This window comes from Etheostoma spectabile, unplaced genomic scaffold (genome assembly GCF_008692095.1).
Source record: "Etheostoma spectabile isolate EspeVRDwgs_2016 unplaced genomic scaffold, UIUC_Espe_1.0 scaffold333, whole genome shotgun sequence".
NCBI lineage: Eukaryota > Metazoa > Chordata > Actinopteri > Perciformes > Percidae > Etheostoma > Etheostoma spectabile.
The window spans coordinates 580,310-582,678 of NW_022605586.1; the positions used below are offsets into that span (position 1 = coordinate 580,310).

The 2,369-nt window shown below is 45.6% G+C and overlaps 1 protein-coding gene across 1 annotated transcript in view; it reads right to left on the minus strand.

Annotated features, from left to right (window-relative positions):
* The window catches only part of LOC116686209 (abl interactor 2), a 110,794-nt gene that overhangs the window by 46,676 nt on the left and 61,749 nt on the right, over positions 1–2,369 (minus strand). The gene's annotated exons all lie outside the window — the stretch shown is intronic.

The following is a 2,369-nucleotide window of genomic DNA, read 5'->3' on the forward strand; positions in this document are numbered from 1 at the left end:
AGGCTTGGACCCCGTTGAAACTGCGTGCAGTTCTAGTTATTTTTTTTATTGTGTTTTTGTTCCAAGGACTTTAAGTTTCATATTTTAAATTTGTTTTTTTATACATGTTACATGTTATACATGTCGTCTGCTCTGGTACCTATCAGCTACGCTCTTCAAAGTGGTTGCTGTTTAACGTGCCACGAGAGACCTGGCCAATTGTAGCAGCCCAATCACACCACATCCAATCAAACACCCAGTGACATTTTCAGGTAAAAAAGTACAAAATGTTAAAAACACAAAGTTAGCTTCAAGAAAAACAAGCAGCTCATCACACTTCCTTACAATAGTTTTAAATTCATAATGGAATACCGGTTTTAACTGTTAGTACTTTCGGTAGATTATTACCCCCAGGTGCATGACTACTAGAAAGCAGTTTCGCTCCTAATTCGGTTGCAACTCGTGGCACGTTTAAAACAGACACTTGAAGAGCGTCGCTGAATAGGTACCAGAGCAGACGACTGTATAAAATTGTAACGTAAAAAAAACAAATTTTAAAAATAGAAAAATTAAAGTCCTGGACAACAACAATAAAAAAAATATAACTACGAACTGCACGCAGTTTCAAGGAGGTCACGCCTTCCCGCGCAGTCGTCCCCAGGCAAACCGGGGGGAAGGGAAACGTCCTATGTTGATTAGAGCGCCCGCTAAGGGCCTGTCCTTACAAATTTGGCAGTGAGCCTCCGGGCGGGGATGGGCGAAACATCATACCGGTTTGGTTTCGATAGCATTTACTGTGGCAGAGATATCTGCAATTGCAAATTTCCATTGAAATGCATTGGACTTTGTCCACAAAACCAACAACCGTCGCTATAGCGCCGCCTAATGGCCATCGTTACCAAATTATGTATGAAGCTTTCCGTGCCGGGCCATGAAAACAATCACCAAGTTGGTGTTGATACCACCTATTTTGGACGAGCTATGGCAAGTACCCTGTTATGAACAAAAACACCTTTTTGTATGTAGCGCCCCTAGGGCAATGTTCGCACAGACTGTACAGAGCCTCAGGGGGTCATAACCAAGAATATTTAAAGTTTGACTTGATAGCTTTCTGTTGGCGAGATATGGCCAAAGAGACTGTTTCCATAGTATGACCCAAAGTTAGTTGCCCGTTAATCGCGCAATTTTTATCTATAAAACATATGTTATGCAAACTAGTCAGGTTGGTCCTGGAGCTGCAATGTGCCAAGTTGCGCTGCCGATCCATTGCACGGTCTGGAGGAGTTTAGAAAAAGGTGGTTTTGATAAACTCGGGATTTTTCACGCACTTACAGTTAGGCGGAAATGGCCGGGCCTATATACACAGAGTCAGTAGGATCAAGGGCACAGCTGTGGATGTAAGGTTTAATTTCGAGTTGGTTTGGGCAGTTGCTAGCAGAAAAAGTGTTTCTCTCTGCTATAGCGCCACTTCTAGTGGAGAAGGGATCAAATTTTTTGGCCGAGGTCTCTTGCGGACTTTCGGACCACGTCCTGAAAGGAGGCTTGCCACCTGTACGGCAGCTGCCCCGCTTGCAGCACCACTTTTAGGCGCGAGAAGAAATAATGGAAGTAAGAAGAAAATGTACGAAAACAATAGGTTTCCACAGCCTGCTGTGGAACCCGCGTATCGCCTGCGATTCCCGCGGTGCACGCAATCCTCGGGCTTGACCGAAAGAGCACTGCACGCAGTTTTTAACGGGGTCCAAGCTCCCTCGCAGTCGACCCCGGGACTGCGGGATGCGCGCAAATCACGAAACCCGCTGCGAGGACCGGCCCCGGGAGCGGGCCCAGATGCTCTCCGTCAAATTTGAAAAGTCGAGCCGAGCGGGTCATGAGATACACTCTTTGGTTTTGTAAGCGCCCGAGCGGCCCAATGTTGTCCAATTTGTTACAGAGGCTCAGGGGGTCTACCAAGTAAACCAATATTGTAAAGTTTGGCTCGATTCATTTATGTTGGCCAAGATATGGCAAGAGGAATGGTTCCATAGGCTAGCTACAAAATTTGTTTGCGCGTAATACGGCGCAATTCTTATCTATAAATAATCTATATAACCTTTGGTCAGGTCGGTTGGAGATGCTATCTGCCAGTCTCTTGTGCAGATCCATGCACGGTCTCGGAGGAGTTCGAAAAAAGTAGGTTTTGGATGAACTCGCGATTTTTTTGATCGCAATATAAAAGTCTAGGCGGAAATGGCTCGTGTGGCCTTAGATCACGAGAATTCGTTAGGATCCGGGAACGGTCGATTCAGGTTTTTAAATTTCGATGTACGGTTTGGGGTTAGGGCCAAACGTGTTTTTCTTGCTATAGAGCACCACCCTAGTGGTAGAGTGGGTCATGTTTGGCTAAGGTC